At 36.8% G+C, this 23939-nt stretch overlaps 1 protein-coding gene across 12 annotated transcripts in view; it reads right to left on the bottom strand.

The window, feature by feature from the left end:
* Positions 1-23939, bottom strand: part of CEP112 (centrosomal protein 112) — a 437573-nt gene that overhangs the window by 159293 nt on the left and 254341 nt on the right. Inside the window, exon 22 of one of the 12 annotated variants that reach the window (XR_015721256.1) lies at positions 7289-7369. The exons of the other annotated variants lie outside the window; for them this stretch is intronic. The gene's annotated coding sequence lies outside the window, so the exon portion shown is untranslated. The remainder of the gene's footprint in view (positions 1-7288; positions 7370-23939) is intronic. 12 annotated transcript variants of the gene reach the window in all.

The raw sequence follows: 23939 nt of genomic DNA on the forward strand, positions 1-23939 counted from the left end.
TAAACATTGGAGTTGTTTCCACTTCTTGGCTATTATAAATAATGTTGCTGTAAATATTCTTATACATGTTTTTTGGAGGGGAAATAGATTTTCAATGTTCATCCCTCAACAGAAGATCATGGGGATTCTATTTGCAGGTGTCAAGCTCCTAGGTAGGAGTGGAATTGCTGGGTCATATGGTAACTCTAATGTTAAACTTTTTAAGGAACTGCCCAACTATTTTCCTAGGTGGCTGTACCATTTTTCATTCCCACCAGCAAAGTATGAGGGTTCTAATTTTTCTGCATCCTTGCTAAAGTTTGTTATTTTCTCTCTTTTTGATTGTAGCCATTTTTGTGGATATGCAGTAGTATGGTTGGCTCCTTTGATCCCTTGCACAGTAGTAGCAAACATAGGGGCTCGGGTCATTCTCTGAAAGCTCTACCTGCCTTTGGTTTTTCATGGAGATGCTCTAAAATAGTGGCTCCAATCTGGGAGCATTCGACTTATGGGGCATCACAGCATTATCAGAAGACAGGAGGAAAAGCGAGCCTCAGGCCTGTAAGTCAAATCTCCATAATCTACTGTTGAAGGGTGACCCCCATCCCCTTACTGATGCTGAGTTCTTCAAACTGTTCAGTTTCTTCCAACTAGGCCTTTGCAGCACCACTGCTAAACCTTCCATCCTAGTCGAATGCTCTCTTGGGGAGACACCTGACGCACACACTCACCAACTGGCCTTTTATTTCCTTTCAAACCAAAATCAGCACCACAAGCCATCCTATCTATAACCCAATTACACTTTATTCTGATGACACTTGGAATGGAGAGGTCTTAATCCTCATATGACCTTTCGGGGATGATCTGTTGATGTCAGATGTCAGACTGACTTACTCTAGCATTAGTGTAAGCCTTCTAGATTTCATGAAAGAAAACTTAAATTTAATTAATAAAGTCATTAATTAATTAATTAAAAGTAATTAATGAAATCAATTAAAATTAATAAAAGGATGATGATAGACTAATACAAATAAAACAAGGAACCAAAACCTTGAGAAATAATTTTGCATAGCTTAAATATCTGTGAATAGGCTACAGCACTGAGAAATATTTCTCCAGACAGGATTACAACAAAGAAAAAAATAGTGAGAGGAGGAAAAGTTGAGATTCTAAACATACTGAATCAGAATCTCCAGGATCTTGGGGCCTGGGCATCTACATTAAAGACTCTCCCTTTGTTTCTAATAGTCCGCCAAGTTTGGGGACCACTGCTCCAGCTAATTGAGGATATGACTGAGAGCACTTTCCTAAATAAAAAACAATAATTTGCAAAGCACATAATTTCTGCTTATACTACTGCTATATTATCTCATTTCTATTGTGACTTTTCTTTGAAAAGAACCCAACAAGTTGAGGCTGGTTGTTTTAAATAAATGAATATCATCAACTTTGATAACCCCCAAAGGGTTGCTATGGTAACACAGAAAAAAGATAATCACCATCAAGATCTAAATAATCAAGGTTGCTCAGTGATCTTAAGCTGGCTTAGTTTTAATGGCTTTAAATGCCCGAAAAGCAAACAGTCAGCTCCAAGGAGTCAGACGGTATAACTACCAGAGCATTTAACTAATTGCCTTGTCCCCCAACACCCCAAATAAAAACAGAGAGGAATACAGTGTTTGGTCATGAAAGCAATTAAAATACATTAAAAAAACAGAGTTTTCACGGACTCTTCCACTCTCAGCTCGTATTTGTCTAATTCAAGCCACGCAGCTAGGCGTTAGCATTAACGTCTCTGAACTAAATACAAAAACTCAAAGTCATTTTGGGATTTGATCCTCATTCATTTTCAACCAAATATCCAAATTCATTTCGAATTCACACAAGGACCGCAACAGCTTCACCTAAATCAGTTTCCTACAAGTTAAACATCCCTCCTACACTCAGATGTGATTGTGGAACTACTTTGATCTTTATTCCCAAATTTATTGCTCTGTGTAATCCATGACAAAATATAATGTGATTTACTGTATCTCTATATGACAGCCCAGCAGCTGACAGAATTTAATAACTCAGCCTAAGAAAAAAACCCTTCTGGCACCAAAATCTACAGATCGTAATGGGGACTCTTCAGTATCAGTTTACAATGAAGCTGATACAAGCTGATCATAAGAACTTCAAAACAATTCTTTTTTCTTCCTCACGTATTTAATGAAGGAAATTTTTATTCCCTCAACGTGCTTTGTAGCTGCGAGCAAGCAATTCTGGAACATTTTGCTCTTGTTCTCATTAAAACAATGCAGGACTAGTCACTACTGATGTTCCTTCCTCAAAGAAAGGGACTTCATTTCTCCTTTGAATTTGAAATAAGTGAAGAAACACAAATGTGGGAAAGTAGGAGACTCTAAAAAAAGTCAATTTGTAGTGGTTATGATACAGAAAAAGCACAGATTAATTAGGCATCATATATATAATTATTGAAATGAAGACTTGTCTTTGAAATTGCTAGGGCTGAAGTTTCTCTAAAATTCCCTCTCCCTCAACATCAGTCTGCATCCAGGGATGGAAATGAGACAGCCCTGAGGTCTCTTTCAACTCAAAATTTCCAGGATGTTTGAGACTGCTTTTTAGAGGGTCATGGTGGTTCTCACTGTGGGGTGGTGATGGGTCCGAGGGTCTCCCATACTTTCCAGCCAAAGCTGGAAAAGAGGGAGATGCTTATAGCTTGCTTGTCTAGCTCCCTTGGAGACAACTGGGTGGGGTGTGAATATGGAATGGAGCCTCAGCAATGGGGTCTGGCTTGGTTGGCAGAGCTCCAAATTCCCTCTGGAATCTCACTGGCTTCCCAGCACTGTGGTTCTCAACAAAATGCCCCCAGACTCCCACCTCTTGGATCTTTAGGTGTTTGTCAGCCTATGACCCAAATCCATGGGGATTCACATCCTTATCACCTCTCCAGGATGTTTGGTTATAAAAGGTAAATTATATATTGTATATTTAAATTTGAAACTTAATGTCTTTCTATAGACATTTGAATGAAACATTCTTTTTTTTTTTTTTTAAGATTTTATTTATTTATTTGACAGAGAGAGACAGCCAGCAAGAGAGGGAACATAAGCAGGGGGAGTGGGAGAGGAAGAAGCAGGCTCTTAGTGGAGGAGCCTGACGTGGGGCTCAATCCCAGAACGCCAGGATCACGCCCTGAGCCGAAGGCAGACGCATAACAACTGCGCTACCCAGGCGCCCCTGAATGAAACATTCTTATCTAGATTTGTGTATCACTTGGAAAGGCTGGCTGGTCGGTCAGCTAACTTCCAAGAGTATTCAAGCACTTCTTGTGAAACCATCCACAAGGTGCATCTAACTTGTTGAAATCCACTGTGGATCACAATCTGATTCCCCACTTTGCATGTCTGAAAACTCAATGTTGCTCATGTGTAGGTTACTGGACTCACAGAGACTAAATCCACAGCAGAGCCAGGTTCTGAAGGGCATTTGATGTTATCCTATGTTCTATCCATTATTAAATTTCATTTAGATTTGCACATAACTTTGCTCACACCCTAAACCAGCTTCTTGACATGCTTCATACTGGTCGGTTGTCATGCATCTCCAGGACTATAATCTCACAAGAGAACTTGGAAAAATTCCAGGAATTTTTACTGTCTCTTGTTTGGGAAGGTTATAGTTAATTCATTCAGAATCTAAAGCTACTAAAACCCTTGAAGTGCTTTTTCTAATTAATTACATGACTATCGTTTTCAATTCACCTAAAAATAAAGACCAAATAAAACCCCATGTACAAATATATCATGAAACAGACTTTGCTCTAGAGTACTTTAGTGGGCTCTTAATTTTTTAAAATGGCCACAAGCCTTCAGAGTATTTTTAAAACAAAACAAAAACAGAAGATGTGAACTAAATAATTTACTAGCTGAACAGGTGGAAACTAAATTTTTAAATTTCCTTGACTGATCAAAGGTACAATAGAAATGTTTTCATGCAAGATAGGCTCAAAAGCTGTGCCCTTCCACTTGTTTTTCAAAGTTTAAATTTGAGTGTCGTATTTAATTCTCCAGTGTTACTTCCCCCTTTTTTTGAGGTGAAATAAAGAGGAAATGTTTTCTATGCACAATTTCCTAAAAAAAAGTTTGTTTTCTTTCATTCCTTACATTTGAAATAAAACCTATGGCTGCCAACAGATCTCTAGAAATTTCTACCAATAAGAAACGCCATGTCCTTGACAGCTGAGATAAAAAGTTTCTAATCCCCCTGATATAATTTCCCAATGTGCTAACCCCTCCACTTCACCCAGACATACTCATTATTGGTTATATCTATTCTCTTGTTTGTCTCCCACTCCATTCTGACTTCAGAGCCAAAAATTCAAGGTTTTGGCCAAATCAAGGAATCTGAGGCCAAGGAATTTGGATTTTACTCTGGAGGCAGTGGGATGCATTCAAGGTCTGTGAGCAGCGAGTGAAATCATAAAGCTATCGTTGAGAAGATGGCTCGCCTGGGACCATGGAGAATGAACCAGAAAAGCAGAGCAGATAACTGTGGCAATAGTCAAAGAGAGCTGCTGCCAATGGGTGAGGGCTTTTGTTCAAAGTCCTAATGAGAGGACAGTAACTGGGGAGACAAAGGAAATGAACCACGGCTCTCCTAGCCCTGTGCCTCTTTCTGAAGGAGAAAGCTGCATTAGGGAAAATCATAAAATTAAACAAAAGGAAATAATAGCATTTTCAACTCTTTGCACTTTTCTACCATCTATCTTTCACCCAAATACTAACACATTCACAAATGGATTTTCCTATAGTAATTCCTTGTTTAAAGATGTTTAATTTGGGCATATTTTTCAGAGTGCAACTGGAACAAATGAAAGATGTATTGAGAGGTCTAACTATGGGTGGATCATAAATAATTCTTCAGAACGTGGGGATGAGAAACTTAACTGTGGGTGGGTGTGAAATCAGTCTCTCATGAGTTCTCCCACCTCTTGATACATTCCTTTCACAATATTATTAATTGCTTTTTTTCATAATCCACACTCTCTTTTTAAAATTGATATGTAATTCATTTACTACCTTACTCATCCTTCTAAAGTATACAGTTCAGCAATTTTTAGGATATTCACAAAGTTGTGCAATCATCTAATTCCAGAATATTTTATCAGCCAAAAGGAAATCCTGTATTATTAGCTGTCATTTTCCATTTCCCCCTCCCCTCAGCCCCTTGAAACCTCCAGTCTACTTTTTGTCTCTACGAATTCGTCTATGAACATTTCATATAAATGGAATCATACAATGTGTAGCCTTTTGGGTTTGGTTTCTTTCACTTGCATAATGTTTTCAAGGTTCATCCATGTTGTAGCATGAGTCAGTACTTCATTCCTTTTTATGGTCAAATAATATTCCATTGTACGGATATACCATATTTTATTTATCATCATTAGTGGGCATTTGGTCTGTTTCTACTTTTTGACAATTATGAATAATGCTCCTATGAACATTTATGTACACGTTTTTGCATGGACTTATGTTTTCATTTCTTTTGGGACATACCTAAAAGTGAAATTGCTGGGTCTTATGGTAATGTTATGTTTAACTTTTTGAGGAACTGCCAAATGGTTCTCTGCCATTTCACATTCCCACCAGCAAAATATGAGGGTTTTAATTTGTTCACATTTTTGATATCTCTTATTATCTTTTTGATTGCAGCCTTCTTAGTGGATGTGAAGTAGTATCTGATAATGGGTTTGATTTGCATTTCTGAAATGACAAATAATGTTGAGTATCTTTTCAATGTGCTTATTGGCCCTTTATATACCTTCTTTAGAGAAATATCTATTCAAACCCTTTGCTCATTTCAAAATTGGATTATCTTTCATTGTTGGGTTATAAAAGTTCTTTATAGAGGCTTGTAGACCCTTATCAGATAGATGATTTGCAAATATTTTACCCCATTCTGTGGATTGTCTTTTTGCTCTTTGGTGGTTATGTTCCTGGAAGCACAAAAGTTTTTACTTTTGATGAAGTCCAATTTACCTATTTTCCCTTTTGTTGCTTCTGTGTTTGTTGTCATAGCTCTGAAACCACTGCCTAACCCAAGGTCACAAAGATGTATATTTTCTCTTAGGAGTTTCATAACTTTAGCTCTTCTTACATTTGGTCGAGCAGGGTTGCTATTAACAAATTCTCTCAGTCTTTATTTACCTGTGAACCTTTTTAATTTATCCTTTCTTTCTGAAACATGATTTTACCTGATGCAGAATTCTTGGCTAAGGCATGCTTCCTTTAGGACTTTGAATATTTCATTCCACTGCCTTCTGACCTTCATGGTTTCTGATGAGAAATCAGCTGTTGATCTTGCCATTAGTTTTCTTATACATAGTTTCCTTATTTCTTTGAACATATCTCAAATAGTTGACTTAAAGTCTTTATCTACTAAATCAAACATCTGGGCTTCCTTAGGGACAGTCTCTATTGATTTTGTTTTTCCCTGCCCACAGGCCATACTTTGTTTCTTTGCATGTCTCATAATTCTTTTGCTGAAAACGTTACATTTTGGATATTATAATGTGGCAATTATGGAAATCAGATTCTCTCCTTTCCCCAGAGTTTTTTGTTGTTGCTGGGGTTTATTGTTGTTATTATTTTTAGTGACTTCTGAACTAATGCTGAAAAGTATGTACTCTATCATAAATGGTCACTAAAGTTTCTGTTTGATTGGTGATACACTAATGATTGGGCAGAGGTTTCCTTAAATGTCTTCTGGTTTTTGCCAAGGGCCTATATGTACTTGTAGGTGTACACCTTCAGCACTAAGATAGCAGATTACGACTTTGCCTTAGCCCTCTCTTCTTATTTGTTCAGAGCATCAAGAGGCTTCTCTTCCTATTTGTGCAGGCCAGAGTTTAGAGTTTAGAATCTTCTCAGATCTTTCCTAGGCATGCACACAGCCCTGGACGTGCACGTGGCCATACAACTGTACATGGCATTCTAGATTCCAAGTAATATATTGGAGATTACGAAAGCCCTTTGGACAGCTCGTTTCCCAGTTTTACATTTTAAGCCTTTGGGTTAGCCTACTGTTTGCCCCAGCTGTTATATACCATGTCAGGCAGCCATGATCTTAAATAATTATCTCTAATTGTTTTTGAAAACTATTCCCAGAGAAAAGGGTTTTCTTACTGGGTGAACTCCAAGTCTGGACACATAAAGACAGCCTTCTGAGTGGGGTCTCCCTGGGATCCATTAGATAGGTCAAATAACAATAGTTCTCAGGAAATAAGCTTTAAAGGAGCTACCTGTTTGAGCTCCCTGGTGGTTTCCAGGCTACTAATTTTCTCCATGATTGCTGGCTGTTAGTTTTCAATGCGACTGCAGAGCTGGGAAGAAAGGTAGGATACGATTAGCATAAGTTTAAAAATCACAAAGTTGCTCTTCTTACTGGGTTCAGCTGGGTTTTGTTTTTGTTTTTAATGAATGTTCCCTAGATTGCTCTAAGCCTTTGGTTAATTTCCACAGTTCTGAAAAGGTTGATTATGGTCATTTTTGCCTGTTTTCTCATTGCTTCACGGAGGAAAGAATTTTTGGAGGTCTGTACTCTGACATTTATCCTGACATCTTCCCCAGCACATTCATTGAGTGTTATTTTCCACAGGGTTACATCACTTCCTGTATTCTCTTCTTATTCCAGAAAATTTCCTTGGGAAATATCATCCATGTGTAGGTCTTTGGATTCCACCCAAAAGTCAGTATCTCTCAAATCTATATCTTCAACACAAACATTTTATCTGAAAGTCTTATTGATGACCAATGGCCATTTCTATGTGGATATTTCACAGGTGTCTCTACTCCAACATATCTTAAAACCTTCATCCACTTGATTACCAAAACCAGGAAACTGGGAGACATTCTAGATTACTCACTTCCTTTTATCTTCAAGTCTTCATTAAACACTCCTCCATCAAATCTGCCGACATCCTACCTTCCACAAAGCTACTCATTCTCTTATCTTATTACACCTATCCCCTTGTATATAATTTATTTACATGGATGTTCCCCTTACTAGACAACAGCATCACGCAAGCAGGAATTGTATACTATTCATCTTCTTATTCCCAGAACTCATCATATTGCCTAGCACATTATAGTAAGTCATACATTTTATCAGTGCAGATTACATTTTCCAAAGATGTCCACACCAATATACCCTTTCCCACATGTTCTGTTCACAATATAGTGTTCATATTCCTGCATTAAGAGATGAGGTCAAAGATCTCTCTTCTTGGAATTGGGCAAACTTTGTAACTGCCTTGGCCAAAAGAATGTGGTAGATATGACACTACTTGGATTTCTGAGAGTAGGTCAAAAGGGTGATACAGATTCCACCTGGTTCTCTGTCTCAGGACATGAGCCTTGGGAATCGTAAGCCAACATGTGAGAAGTCAAGCTATCCTGAAACTGCCATGTTGAGAAACCACATACAGAGAGATGTCAGAGGAGCCCCAGTTGTTTGAATCTTCCTTGCACAAAAACCAGAAATGTGAGGAAAAAGCCTTCAAATGGCTTCAGCCCAGTTACTGTCTGACTGCAACCACATGAGACATCCCAAGCCAGAACCACTGTTATACAGCTCCTGAATTCCTGACTCACAGAAAGTTAAGCAATAATAAATGCTGTAGTTTGATGCCACTGCCTCAAATTCTTTTCTTTCTCTACTGTGCAACATTTTTAAATGGAAAAGAGTGGTAAATATATGATTAAAAGAAAAGTATCTCATACTTGTGTCAAAAGTTTTCAAAATGTAATTTATGTAGATGCAAAATTAGCTTGCATCTAGCAAGGAAGACTTTTCCCCAAATACCTAGAGGTTGCATTATTTTCTCAAAATTTGATTGCATAATTTAACCCAGCCCCAAATAGTATCCTGAAAACTCTATTCTCCACTCCAAATAAATAATTTCATAGAAATAATCTCTGGATCATAAAGATAACTTCTGGATCATTCATATTACAAGTTGATAGCATTATAATATCTAAATGTATCATGTTTCATGCATTGACTTTTCTTAGGCAAATTTTTGCTAAATTAAATGTCTTAAATGTCTTAATATGTCTTAGCAGTTTTCTAATCAAAAGAGTCCTTTTATGAATCATTGAACACTTCTGCTAATTCCAAATTTTCACATATTTAGTGATAATTTAAAAGTAGTTTATCATCACCAAGTATTTAATATATCTAGATCTAGAAAAATCCACAAAATCAGAAATGATTCTGTTTTTAACATGTTTAACCTGAAGCTAATAGCTGTTAATATCTTGAGATTACATTTCTTTAGAACAGATTGTTTTCCTGACACAGATAAAAAAGTTAAACAATAAACAAGGCCTCATCCAAAAGAATTTGCCACCTTTCAATAACCTCTCAGCATGTCTTAAAAGCGTTGTGATTAATTACCTATAGTTTTTTAAAAATGTGTTTTGCTTGGTTTACATAAGCAAACTCACTGTTAATTTATGTAAACATAAGAAAAGCCTTGTATTTTGATTCACAAATATATATTTTCTCTGTATTATTAAAATTAGATGTGCAATCTAATTCTCATGACATTGTTTTGTATTCTAAGTCTATACATCTATACATCTTTTTCTAGAAAACAAATTTTAGATAATTTTACTCTTAAAATGTAGGTAAGTATATCTAATTATTCACTCAACAGATATGTATAAATTGTCAAAATTTCCCCTACAAGAGGCGTCTGGGTGGCTCAGTCGTTAAGCGTGTCTGCCTTCAGCTCAGGGCGTGATCCCAGAGTCCTGGTATCGAGCCCCACATCGAGCTCCTCTGCTGGGAGCCTGCTTCTTCCTCTCCCACTCCCCTTGCTTGTGCTCCCTCTCTTGCTGGTTGTCTCTCTCTCTGTCAAATAAATAAATAAATAAAAATCTTTAAAAAAAAAATTCCCCTACAAGAGATCTATATTTTACAGTCACCAGGAAAAACTTCCTCAATTCCCCCTTTTTTTTTTGCCTAGCACATTAAGCATAATTTTTCACTAAGTATATATTTTCTTTTTTTTCTTTTTAAGATTTATTTGAGAGAGAGAGAGCACATGCACGCAAGCATGGGGTGGAGGGGTAAAAGGAGGGGGAGAGAGAAACTCAAGCAGACTCCGCACTGAGCATGGAGCCTAACATGGAGCTCGATCTCAAGACCCTGAGCAGAAACCAAGAGTTGGACACTGAACCAACTGTACCACCCAGCTGCCCTTCACTAAGTATATTTCTGATGTCATCACTTAAGAAATCCTGTATCTGAGTTTTATTTCCCTATTTCAGGCAACTACATTCTGGGCTGAATGAAAAAAATTAATAGTACTTCGTGAATTATTTAAAATGCCTTATGTAAGAGGCGCCTGGGTGGCTCAGTCGTTAAGTGTCTGCCTTCAGCTCAGGGCATGATCCCGGAGTCCTGGGATCGAGCCCCGCATCAGGCTCCTCTGTTGGGAGTCTGCTTCTTCCTCTCCCACTCTCCCTGCTTGTGTTCCCTCTCTTGCTGGCAGTCTCTGTCAAATAGATAAATAAAATCTTTAAAAAAATGCCTTATGTAAAAGGGTGAATATAATTTATTGTCAAGATTGGATGACTTTTGAGAATAAATGGAGTGTTAAGAATTACACTGAGAAAACAGGCATCGAAACTAGAACTATGGTCATCCTAAATATGAATTATATCTTCGATATGCTGTTAATGGGATAACATTAAATACCACTATGCTAGGTCAAGTTCATAGTCCATTTAGTCAGAGAGATTCCGTATAAGTAATCTTTATAGAAGCAGGAAGAGTCATAAAGGACCTCCTCAACACCATCATTTTAAGTATTTTAGGTCATTTTCCCATTTCTACTACCACCATAATACCTCACTTGTCCAGAGATCAGAATTCTAGCATCAACTGTGTATGTTATTTAGGAACTGCCCTGAAGCCCTCGCCTATGCCTTTGGGTGTAGAAAATCACCTATCAGATTGAAATCAGCTGCCATCACAATAAAGTGACATCTGGAGAATCAGACTTAGAACCATAAAAGGAGACAGCCAGAATGAGGACGGGGCATACTGGTGGTAAGCCATCTTCCATGTGGCATCACAGTGTCCATGAGGACAACGGAATTTTGGGAGGGTTGCTAATGTCCAATGTCATCAGCATTTTTGTTTAATAGAGTCAGGGGGTATGTCAGAGAAATGGACTTCAAAATGTCAGTTTGGGCACATATGTAGGGATTACATTTTAGTTATCTGGAATGACAAATGAGGCATTCCTATACCTTCTTTTTAATTGTTTTGAAGCTACTCTTTCCAATTTTTCTAAACACTGCTTTGTTGAAAAAATAATCTGAATTAACCCAATCATGGTATTAGAAGATCAGAGAATCTGATCAAAAAAAATCTCTCAATCTTCTGCCTAAAATTAAAATTAAAAAAAAATCTTCATATGGAAGCTGCTTCATTCCCTTTATCACTTAGTTATCCTCTTTCAAATGGTTACCAGTTCAGTATTATTTTCATAATTTTAAGCTTTATTATGGATACACTCAAATCACATTTGATACAATAGCAGCAAAAATATTTTGATCTGTTTCTAGAGAGCTACAGTGTCTGTGTCAATTTTACTGGTTGGTGAAATCAGGGCCCAAGAATTATTCTTTATGAAATCTTTTCAGTCTAACTGGGGTGCCATCATTGAAGAAACATCCATCCATCCATCCATCCACCTATTCAATAAATTTTTATTGGATGTCTACTATGTGCCAAGCATTGTTCTAGGCCCAGGAGAAACACTGAATAATAAACAAGTAAACAAACAATAATAAAGCATAAGAAGTGAGTAGTGTGGGTACAACAATGGAAAAGGATAGGGGAATTTAACACTTAGGCAGGGACCAGTTGGTCTTTAGGAGATATGAGATCCGAAGGAGAAATGGAAAAAGTAAGTGGAAAGGCCTTATATAGGAACAAGCTTGGCACATTTATAAAAAGAAAGCTGCATGCTGGATCTGCCTAATTGTGGGGGAGAGGAGCAAGAGGTAAGGTGGAGAGGCAAGCAGGGGCCAGATCACACAGCACCTCGAGGGCAAAACTAAGGAGTTTCCATTTTGCTCTAATAGTGATGAGAAGCCCATGGAGGGTTTTGAGCAGGGGAATATACTCTCTGATTAATTTCTAGAACGATCTGACTGTTGTGTGGAAAGAGCAAGTGTGAAAACAAGGAGACCAGGTACTTGTGGACCAGAGTGGCAGCAGCAGAAATGTGAGAAGTGGTCTGATGTGGGATACATTTTGAAGATAAAATCATCAGGACTTTCTGACAGGAAGAATGTGGGTGTGGATGGATGAAATGAGTCAAGAATAACTCTGAGTCCTGGTTGCTGGTTTGGCGAAGACTGAGGGAGAATCAAGAGTTCTGTTTCAGAAATTGTAAAGTGTGGGATTCCTATTAGAATTTCAGGGCAGATGTTAGGTACAAGCTGGATATCCAAGTTTGGAGCTCAGGGGAGAGACGAGGACAAGAGATACAAAGCGGAAGTCTTCAGCATGTCGAAGGCACGGGAAGCTGTGGGACTGGACAAGATCAGTCCGGGACTGGCTAACGTTAAGGGTTCTGAAGATGAGGTGGAGCCGGTAAAAGAGGTGGAGTAGGAGCAGCTAGCCAGTCAGGAGAGACCCCTGGAAAGAGCGATGTTCCTCCTAACTGATCATGTGATCAAAGTCTACAGAAGAGGGAGTGATGGGCGATGTCAGAACTGCTGAGACATCACTGGGGATGAAGACTGAGGAATGAGCACTGCATTTAGTGCAGAGGTCATTTGTTGACTGGGGAGTTTTCAGGGTACTGAAGTGGCTGATAGCCCCACTGACATGGGCACCGGAAGAAAATATGAGAAATGCAGCAAGTAAGCAGGCAACTCTTTTTGGAGAGTTTGGTTATAAAGAACAGTAGAAAAAAGGCAGAGAAATTCTTCCACATCCATCAAAAGCAGCAGTCTCAATGCAGCTGACAAGGACACCGAAAGCCAGCCAACAACAGCCAGCCTATTTATAATTGAAGGTTTTTTATTGAACTATTTTGGGTTCCTGTTATATATTATCTCCACAAGAAACCAATCCGATTAAAGTGAAATATTACAATGGAACAACAAAACTTCAGTTTTATTTAGAAAAAAAGACAACCTTCCAAACAAACATCCTAATCTCTCAAAGACAATGATAAAGGAATCTGGCAGCTTTCAAAAGTCAAAGTGACTTTTTAACACTGTTATTTACATGAACAGAAGTTTCTACAGATGTCAACGAAAATTTTAAAAAAAAGGACTAACACTTTGGAAAAAAAATGTGTAAAACTTTAGAGTTTATACAGGATAAAGCCTTCTTTTCAACATTTTAAAGATTGAAAGCAAAAGCAGACACCGCTTTTTGGAAGTGTCTGAACAAAAAATTCTTATAAAAGTAAAAAATCTAATAAAGCGCAAATTAAAGCACAAAGCAAAAATCAGAAGATGAATTTGGAGACATCAGATACTGCATGGGTCAGCACTTCCTCTCATACCAAAGCACCCAGATGACTAGCTGGACGTTAGAGGAGGATTACACTTCTGCTCTTTCTACACAGAAGCGCCAGGGAAAGGTCTGAAGTTTGTCTAGGGACATGGACCAATAAGTCTACTAGAAAAGATACATTAAGAGAATTCCATTAAGTCAAATGGATCTGAGGTCAAATCCAAAGTGATCAAATAAGAGCTTTTCAAAAGATGAGTCAGCTACCAAATATTCAAGGAGACCAATCAAAGTAGAAATCAGAAATAAAGGTAAGGAGGCTTGTGAAGCAAAGATGTGGGTAATGAGGAGTTGGGAACCCAAATCAGAGTCTAGTTGGGCATGAAGAAGGTGGAAATGGGCACGACTTGGCTCATAAAGCCAATTACCTTGTGAAGAGGAGTTGCTTCTATCTTTTGCTCATGGTGACCTACCTGAGCCTGCACGTGGCTGGATTAGCTGGGTCGTGACATGGAAAGCAAGCAATTCCTTGCGTGGGTTTGGAGAAAGACGCTGCAATTAGAATCATGGTTCTGCAACTTGTGGCCCTATAATGCTGAACAAGCTACTTAACTCCTCTAAGCCTCAGTATCTCCAACTATACGAAGGGAATCTGACTTCAAAGGAATTAAAGCAGATTAATGTGAGAATTAAGGTAGATAACATACGTCCAAGTGCCTGATACATGGTAGGCATACAATAAGTATCTTCTTCCATTAGATCAATACATACCGAACATGCTTCTCAACTGTTTTAACTACATCAGTTATTTTCAAGAACTTATCTGAGCACAAGAAAGTGCAAAGCAGAGGACCCTTGTCTTCTAGCCTGACAAAAGTAGAGAAGATCGTTAATTTGTTGTATGTTATTGAAAATGTCAACTTTTAGCAAGAACGATTCTATAAAAAAAATCTTGTATTACCTGATCAAATTGTTGGGGGGGAATGAGACAGGACAGAGGGTAGTAAACAAAGTAAGTAATTATTTGCCAACATAGTTAACCTCACATAATAATCTTTGTCCATCAAAGGTGCCCATTTCTCCAAAGAAAAAAGAAAGCGTTAAGAATTGAGGCTTATTATATATTGTACATTTGAAACTAATTTAAGATGTATGTTAATTATACTTGAATAAAAGATAAAAAAAAAATAAAAAATAAAATTGGAAAAAAACCCTAAAAGTAAAAAAAAAAAAATCTTTTTTTTTTTTTTTTTGGGTGAAGCTTGAAAAGACAACCTTGTGAGTGAAGGTTGTCACTGGTCTAAGCGCTGCTCAGCTAGTCGTTGACAGGGGCCTGGCTAGAACCCACATCCCTCCCTGCACGTGTGTCTAGCATTTGCTCTTATCAAAGGAGCAGTATCAGCATTATTTGTTCAGGCAAATCTTTCTGAGACCAATGACCAACTTGTCGGCTCTGGTATATTCTCATACCTCCCTATATCTCCCTTCTCAACACATTATCAAACATTTGTTACCACGTGTACAATAAGACAATTCAGCGCACAGCTTCTGGAGTCAAACTGAGCTTGAGTCTCATCTCTCCAAATTACTGAACCTATCTAAGCCTCCACAAAGGGAACAGCAGCCCTTCCTTCAATGAGAAGGGACAGTGAGATAAGCCTTTTCAACAAAGCCCGACACTTGGTACAGGAAACGTGGGCCGTTTTTATTACTAGTCAGTAAGAGTAATTAGTTAGGGCAGGGAGTGTTTGGTACCAGATGTTTGGCACACACACGGTGTGGTGCTCCCCCAAACATCCTCGGGTGTCTGTCCCTTATTGGACACAGTGGAATCGAAAACCCAGAAGATTCATATACTTTGAAGGTAGTTGTGATTCTGTTTCTTAAATATAGGCAGTCCTTATTGTGCACAACTCCAATTTGCATAGGTTTTCATGGTTTAGTTAGATAAGCCCAGTGCCCCAACAACACAGTTAAAATTTCAGTCAGTACAGGACATCTTCTGTGGTGAAGAATGGTAAATGATTTTCCTGATTTTTAAAAAGCATATTGTCTTATTAAGTTATGAGAATTTTTATATATGTTTGATAAAAATCTTTTATTAAAAAATCCTTTAGAAGATACATATTTTGCAGATATTTTCTCCCAATGTGCGGCCTTTTTTATTTTCTTCAGAGTATCCCTCAGGGTGCCTGGCGGGCTCAGTCGGTGGAGCACGTGACTCCTGATCTTGGGGTCGTGAGTTCCAGCCCTCCATTGGGTGTAGAGATTACTTAAACATAAAATCTTTTTTAAAAAGTATCTTTTGAAGAGCAAGAATTTTAAGTCCAACTTACCCATTTTTTTCTTCCATAATTTATACTTTTTGAGTCCAAAGAGAATTTTGCCTAATCAACATTGCTAACATTTTCTCTTAGGGCTTCATACTTTCATCATTTCTATGCAGGTCCACGATCCACTTCACACTACTTTTGTCTAAATGTAAGGAAAAAGTCAAGGCTCTTTTTTCCCCCAACATGGATATCCAATTGTTCCAGAACTATCTATAGAAAGACTATCCTCTCCCCATTCATTACTTAGCACATTTTTGTCAAATATCAATTAGTTATAAATGTGTAGGTCTATTTCAGGACTCTTTATATTGATCCACTGATGGACAGATTTATCCTTACACCAATACCACCTTCTCTTGATTGGTGTACGTTTATAGTTAGTCATGAAATCGGGCAGTGTGTTTCCTAGAACTTCATTCTTTTTCAAAACTGATTTGGCAGTGCTTTGCATTGTCACACTGAATTCAGAGTCAGCCCATCAATTTCAACCCAGAAAACTGCTGAGATTGTTTTATTTGGACTGTACTTAACCTAAGAATCAATTTGGGGGAAACGACATTCTAACAGTGTTGCACCTTGTCACCCATGAGTTTGATATTTATCTTCCCTTATTTAGGTCTTCTTCAATTTATATCACCAATGTTTTACATACGTCAGTGTATAGATCTTGCACACGTTTTGTTAAAGTTTGAAGTAGCTCATGTTTGTGTCATCACTTTAAATGGTATTGATTTTTGAAATTTCAAATCACTATTACTTTGCATATTGACCTGGTACCCTGTGATCTTGCTCAATTTACCTATTAGTTCTAGTAGGGGTTTTTGTTTGTTTGTTTGTTTGTTTGTTTGTTTGCAGGTTCCTTCTGATTACTTCAGGCAGGTGACATGTTATCTGCAAATAAAGACAGTTTTACTTCTTTCTTCCTGATTTACATGCTTTTTCTTTTCTTTTTCTTTTTTCACTGACTGGGACCTTCAGTATAAAGTAGAACTATAAGTGAGAATGGACATCCTTGTCTCTTTCCCGATCTTGGGAAAAATCAAATAGCCTGTCACCATTAAGTATACTTTTAGCTGTAGATTTTCCTTTTTTTATTATTTGCACTTTATCCTACTTTTCTGAGTTATCATAGATGGGTATTAAACTTTGTCAAATGCTTTTTCTAAATCTAGTGAGATAATATCATGGGTTTTTTTTTTTTTTTTAGTCTTTTAATATGGTAAATTACATTGATTTTTTTTTTTTTTTGACAGAGAGAGAGTGAGCGAGCACACGAGCAGGGGGAGAGGCAGAGGGAGAGCAAGAGAGAATCTTAAGCAGGCTCCACACTGAGCATGGAGTCCGATATGAGGCTTGATCTCATGACCTGGAGATCATGACCTGAGCCAAAATGAAGAGTCACTTAACTGACTGAGCCACCTAGGCACCCCTACACTGATTGATTTTTGAATGTCGAACCAACTTTGCATTCCTGGGATAAATTCCACTTGGCCAGGATGTGTTATCCTATTTATATACTGCTAGATCTGATTAGTTAATATTTTGACAAGGAACTTTTTGTGTCTGTAGTCTGTAGTTTTCTTTCCATATACTGTCTAGTTTGGGCATCAAGGTCATGCTAAGTTCATATGTTGAGAAGTGATTCTCCTCTTCTATTTTCTGAAAGAGTTCATGTTGAATGGTATTACTTCTTCCTTAAATGTTTGATAGAATTCACCAGGGTAGTCATCTGGTCTAAAATGTACTTGTTGGGGCGCCTGGGTGGCACAGACGTTAAGCGTCTGCCTTCGGCTCAGGGCGTGATCCCGGCCTTCTGGGATCAAGCCCCACGTCAGGCTCCTCCGCTGAGAGCCTGCTTCTTCCTCTCCCACTCCCCCTGCTTGTGTTCCCTCTCTCCCTGGCTGTCTCTATCTCTGTCAAATAAATAAATAAATAAAATCTTTAATAAAAATAAAAATAAAATAAAATGTACTCGTTTATTCATTTGTTATTTCTGGCCTAATTCCATAAAAAGATTGTACAAGCAGCTGTTTCTATTTTTTTGTTCTTGTTTTTTAAAAATATTTTATTTATTTATTTGACAGAGAGAGAGAGCACAAGCAGGGGGAGTGGCAGGCAGAGGGAGAGACAGGCTCCCTGATCCCAGGACCCCGGGATCATGACCTAAGCCGAAGGCAGACACGAAACCAACAGAGCCATCCAGGCACCCTAAGCAGGTGTTTATGGTTCTTTCTTCCAGGGAAACTGGCAAGAGACTGCCAAATGTGTATTTATGAAAGCAAAAACATAAAATGTTATCTGGCTTATGTTTTTTTTTAACTCACTTAAAAATATTTTGTGTCTGATCAGAAAATATAGGTGGTAATTTATATATGTATATATAATATATAACTAATTTGGATATAAGATAATATTAAAGACTGTTTTATGAACATATACATTATAAAGGGGACTGGTACGTATTAATTAATGGTTAAATATAAACATTCAGCACATTGACTCCAATGCTCTTCATTTAATTAGGTGATTAGTGAAACTACATAAGTTATGAGAACAAAACCAAAATATTATCTAATTAAAAATATTACAAAACAGTGGCTGAAATACTTGATGTGAAGATGTGGAAAGCTGAAACAACCAACAGTTATTTAACTGAAAAAGATCATAAAATGTTTTCCTAAGTAACTTTCTCCTTTCCTTCTTGAAAGATCTGATCAAAGCTAACATCAGACTCTTCTCATGTTCATATAAATCTCTGCTCAGTTTTAAAATCTAAGATTTTGCCAAGAATTGTCTATCAAAAACTGCTATTTCTAGCTTCTGAGTAGTAGTAAGGATTGGGCCTCTATCATTGGCCAATTTTGACTTGGTTCTATTCCCAAGGTCTCACAGAGTATTTAAAAAAAAAATCAATTGCCACATCTGGATTTTTGATTAAAATGCTGTCTAATTCCTTGGCCATATAAGGCACATTTTAAGAAGATGGTACAAGGCAGTTAAAAGTCATGCCAAAACACTCTGACTGGAAACTTTTATACTATTTTATTTTCAGTTTATAACCTAATAAATGCAGATAACATGGAACTTATACAGACCCTGCCAAATATAGTCCACTGACCCTGGGCGAGCTCTTTATCTAATGTGAGCTGATATTATGTTGGGGCTATTTTATTCTCAGTTGTATTGTATAGAAAATAAACTAACATGTAATTTTTAAAAATCAGGTAACATTGTGACTCTTCAGGTCCTAATCAACAATGTTATATTTCCTTTGTATTCTCCATACTTAACCCATTCCCTAGCTCACATTAACTTGAATATGAAGTTCAACTGAATTAAACTGGCAATAAGGCAATTCGCAGAACAATCCAGAGATTCAGATGCTAATGTGATATACAATGGAAGAAGCAGCCCACTTAGTTTTCCTTTGCTAAAAGTTGTTCTAAAGGCGCACATGCATTTCCTTCGCATACCTCAGATCCCATGTAAATCCTGTGAAAGGCCATTTAAATCATTCATTTAAATCCTGTGAAAAGGTCATTTAAGCTTTTTGTTAAAAATAGCCAAGACTTCATTGCAGATCAAAAGTCCCACATCTGAAGATGTCAAAATCTTACATAGCTTCAGCTCTTTAGAAATAGAAAATGAACAAGAGAAAAGCTATGCATGTGCACACTCTTCCTCTTCCTTGCTTCTTGTCTCACATCCTTTCTCAGTGTTCAGTTCCAGGGGATGAAATGATCATCAGAAGCAAAACTGGAAACATCTCTCAAGAAGCACAACAAATAAGGCCAATGCTTGGCAAATCTCAATTTCCTTAACTGCCTCCTCAAGGTTAATAACTGTGGGACTCTCTCATAACATGGTTATTCTGAGACATCCTTAGCCAACTCCTTTACATGGTCTGAGACCGAATGATTCCTACTCCAGAGAAAATACTAGTACAAGAAGGTTTTGGTTATTTAGCACAGTAGCATTCGACTGGCAGGGATTCCATTTTTCCTCACGTAAAGACTATCTGGTCAGTAATTTGTTTGATCCCAAAAGAACGTCATGAACCTTCTAAGGACTTCTGGAGCCCAGATTGACTTCTAATACATTATATCCCATGGTAACGGTTTCTCTATTTTTAGAAAACATGAGGTCAAAATAATACCTACTACCCCTCCATTTTAAGAAAATACCCAATAAAAATGTTATGTTCCACGAGATTGTTGTTGAGGATGTTAACCACATCATACACTCTTCCTTGTGAGAAGCTCTAGTAAATATTTCTCTGAAGATTTCAATTCCAGGAACTTGAATTAATTAATTTTTAAAATCTGGTTGCACTGAATCTTGTTCTAATTATGGTGCTCTCTTTCCATTTGTTCCTGGAAAATGTAGAGTCAAATTGAGGTCACTCTCTATTTATACAAACCCTTGTATCATGCATTGTTTTTTCATAAGCCTTACCTCTGCTTTCATCTTACTTTTTTCTTTTATTTTCCTTTAGTTGATTCCTTACACTAAAAAAAAAAAAAATTGCATTTAAAAAGTCACCTTCACTTCCAATATTTTCTCTCCTCAAGATATGAAAAACTAAAAATTAAAAAAAAAAAAAAAACCCTCAGCCTAAGTTAAAGCCAGAAAATGCCAAAACTTCAAAGGAACTGAGTAAAAAAAAAGATAATAATAGTGTTGCAGGCAAGATTCACCAATGGATGACAAAATTAGTGGATGCAAGTCTGAGGAAAAACAGAATATTTGCATAGCCTCAAAGTATCTCAAGATATTTTTACATATTACAAAGGGGAAAAAAATAACTTTACAGCAGAGAAACCTGGCAGATACCACTTTAACCAAGTGATCAATGTCAATGTCACCAGTAATAACATATTTTGGTATTTTGCACCCCGATATAATGCACTTGAGAAAGGCACATCCTTTCTGTAGCATTCTTGCCAAAGAATAACCTCAGTGTGATCAGAAAAAAACATTAGACGAACCCAAAGTGAGAAAAAGTCTACAAGATAACTAGTACTCTTCAAAAGTGTCAAGGTCAAGAAAGATAAGGGAAGACTGAGGAACTGTCAGACTGGAGGAGACTAAAAATATATGGCAAATAAATGTGGTGGGAGATCCTAGAACAACAAAAAGGAACATCAGTGGAAAAACTCGTGAAATTCAGATAAGGCCTACAGTTATTTACTGATGTAAATGCATTTTGCCCATGTTAAAAAAAAAGTATTAATGTGAATCTCCTCGTTTTAGTGATTGCACTATAGATAAATAAGATGTAGACACGGGGGAAGCTGGGTGAAGGGTGCATGGGAACTCTCCGTACTCTTTCGCAAATTTTCAGTAAGGGTAAATAAAAAGTTTTAAAATGGAAAAGTTTCAAAAAGTCACCGTCCATCTTTTTTTATAAGTAAGGTTTTCCTAATTACTGCCTGACATTCTCTCAATTCATCCTAAGCTCATGGCTTCCCATTTTATCCCCTTGGACTGCCTCAGAAAACTCTTCATATCTAGTGCCAATCCAAATATTGTACTTCAAGGACCACCTCCTCCGTAAAACATCCTCCGAATACTACAGACCTTCTCAGATTTCCCAGCATTTTACCCTAATCTAGAATTTTATTATACAGAGTTATATAGTTTTAAAAGCTCTTTTGTGCTTCTATTTCTCATTATCACTACAACAATAAAAGCTTCCAGAAAGCAGGGACAAAGTTACATTCCTTTTTGGGATCGGCACTGAGCTAAGTATATAGTAAATGCTTGTTAAATATATGTTGACTCATTCACCCGCAAGTTATTAAGGAAACTGGAGATTTGGAAGTTCACATCACCCATTTACTCCCTCTTTGTGCTATCTGACACCAAATATAGGACTAAGTGGACCATCCGTTATGATCTAAGTATGGCAATTCTAATAATTTCTTGATCTCAGGAAGTCTCTAAAATGGATGATACTTCCTTCCATCTAACAAAAGAGTCTGGGTTGAATAAACACCATTATCCATGTTAGAATTGTAATAATTAATACTATAGGCCTGAATTATAACTCTTTAAAAGCTCATTTAAAGATCTGTTAAAATCCCTCATTCGATAATAACATAAAATGTATAGTAACACAAGCAACTGTCACAAATAAGATTCAAAGATATCGACGTTTTATGAGATATTTTCCATGACCCAGGGTTGCTTCCTTAGAGCATCCCTAGGATGTCTACTGGTCTGTTAAATTCATGCAGTGGGAACAAATGTCCATATTCTTTGCCAAGTAAATACCATAGATGAATATTAAAAATAGTTCTGTTAGCCAAAATTCACATCTGCACACACTTAAAAATGTAGCTTTTCTTTTTTCAACAACAATTTGTAATACATTCTGGAAAATACAAAAAATATCATGGAATACTCTACACCTGGTTGGTTAGCTTGTGTTTCAGTCATAAGTGCAGTGACATAGCCTATATTTTTATTGGGATTGATTAGTGTATTCTAAATTGTGGACACGTGTATGTCAATGTATATACACATTAGTAACTGTTTGGGACATATATTTCAGGTGTATCTATAGGGGGAAGGCTTTCTCGCTTTTTCTCTCTCTCGATATCTATCTATAGGAGATATATATGTCTATACATTATAAGATATATGCCCCAAAAAGTTACTCGAGAGTGGGTCATGAATCAGAACATAAAATTCAAAACACACTCTAATGATGTAACGAACCAGTTAAAAGATATTCTTAAGTGAAAAAAAGAAAAAGAAAAAAATATTTTTAAGGGGAATGTAATTTCAAACATGGAAGTTAAAGAGATTTTCTACACAATTTGGTGATTCTAATACTTAAAAAAGGTTTAACTGACAAAGTAATATTGTTTTTTATAAAGGTCGTTCATTCACTGAGAAGGACCATATATTAGAAACAATGTTTTTTGTTTTTGTTTTGACCAATTTTTCAATATGTGTGTAGAAGAAATATGTTTTCAGCCTGATTTCAATACTGTAATATTTGCAAAAATTTTATGATTTTAAATAGCAGAGGCTCTCAATATAATGCAGTATTTAGAATATATTCATAAACTATATCATTTTAGAACATTTTAAAATCATTTTGATTTTTAAAAAGAATGATTAATATGGAAAGCCAAGACCAAGAATAATTTGTATCTGAAAAAGAGGTATTAAAAATACCTATGACTTTGCCTATATGTTTGTGTGTATTATTGTTATTTTTAAAAATCATATATATATCACAGGACATAACAAAATAAACTGGGAAATTACAAATGCTCCTGCTTTCACATCCTATATGCATTTTCTCTGATTGGTGTAATCTCATTTGATTCTTCTTATGTTTGTTTTGAGAAGTCGTTTTCCCAAATTCACCAGTCTAGTAAAATAATTGTGTTCGAGTACTGAGAAATAAAATATCTTGATACATATGGTTTCGTTAAAAAAAGTTCTCACAAGGAAAACTACTAAATAATAGGTACTTATCTGGTTATGTAGAAATCCCAAAGAATCTATAAAAAAAGTGACTAGAACCAGTGAGTTTAGAAAGGTCACAGGATACAAGATGAATATAAAAAAATCTATTGTATTTCTGTATATTAGCAACAAATAATTGGGCTTTAAAACACAAAATGATTTGGTATAAGTCTAACAAAATAAATGCCACATCTACATGCTGAGAACTATAAACACTGATGAAAGAAATTAAAGAAAACCTAAATAAACAGCAAGATATTCTATGTTCATTGATTAGACGACTCAGTATCATTAAGTTTTCATTTCTTTCCAAACTGAGAAACAGAGTCACACAGTTTTTAAAAAATCTCAGCAGGATTTTGTGTGGACTTTACTATGCTGATTCTAAGAAAAGCAAAGGAACTACCATAGGTAAAACAATTTTGAAAAAGAACAAAGTCAGATAACTTATACCACCTGTCTCCTAGACTGACTATAAAACTACAATAATCAAGACACTTGTGGGGCACCTGGGTGGCTTAGTCAGTTAAACGCCCAACTCTTGGTTTCAGTTCAGGTCATGATTTCAGGGTCGTGAGATCCAGC

This window comes from Ursus americanus, chromosome 23, assembly GCF_024610735.1.
Source record: "Ursus americanus isolate L20-20 chromosome 23, mUrsAme1.1.p, whole genome shotgun sequence".
Taxonomy (NCBI): Eukaryota; Metazoa; Chordata; class Mammalia; order Carnivora; family Ursidae; genus Ursus; species Ursus americanus.